Below are 1065 nucleotides of genomic sequence, written 5' to 3' on the forward strand. Positions count from 1 at the left end.
CCCTGGTCGATATCTGATCCTACAATAACCATATAGTTATCTTGTTATCCTTAGAGGCGAGGATACAACAATGAGCATTGTATTCTTCACTTTCACGAAAAATAATCACTCAAAGAGATCATCACCAACTAATGTACACGACTCCCTCTTGCAGATCATAAAGTGACAATTTATCACACCGCAATGAACATACCATAGATTGCATTAGATTGATCACAATCATGTTAGTCAACTCATCGGATCTTTGTATTGAGGAACAGGGGAGAGAAGAAGCTATATGGCTATTCTTATGAACTCATAGTCCAAGGGTCGACGACTCACACACATCACCATGGGAGCACCAACGTCAAGTAAGAAGACATCCTTGATGATTTCTCCCTCCATAAAAGGACTCTAGACTGGATTTCCTCGGGTTCCATCGAGGCAACGGTGGAAAATTCTTCGATAAACATGACCAAGTGTTTTAGGGTATAAAGCTACCGGGACGAAAAAGTTAATCATGTATTTTCAAAATGATAAACATGTATAAAAATATTTCAGATGTATGCACATGAAAATGTAGACATGTGTTGAGGAAACAAACAAAGAAAAACGGTGAAAACTAAAGAAACAAAAGAAAGACCCCGTAAATGAAACAACCCGCAGAAAACCTTGAAAACTCATGCGGAAACGAAGAAAAATGAAAAAAAGAAACGAAGGAAGAAACAAATAAACCAAAAGAAAATAGAAAAGAAAAGAAAAAAACTAATAAAAACAAAGAAAGGACCTAAAGGAAAAATAAAGTACAGAAAAAACTACGATAAACTTAAATAAAAATAATAATATGATGATAAATCAAAGGAAAACCAAAAACTTAAAGAACCTGTGAAGAAACAAAAATTTGGAAGAAAAACGGAAAAGAAAAAAAATACGAGCAAAACGCACCAAGCAAACGGACACGCCTGAGCGAGGGGGCAGGTGAGGGTGCAGAAAAGGGCTGGCCATTATTATAGAGAGCACGAAAACCGTCACTGAGACATAATCTAGTCTCGCTGTAAGCAAGATATAGTTCTTCCGGTGGACGCT

Source organism: Triticum aestivum, chromosome 6B (assembly GCF_018294505.1).
Source record: "Triticum aestivum cultivar Chinese Spring chromosome 6B, IWGSC CS RefSeq v2.1, whole genome shotgun sequence".
Lineage (NCBI taxonomy): Eukaryota > Viridiplantae > Streptophyta > Magnoliopsida > Poales > Poaceae > Triticum > Triticum aestivum.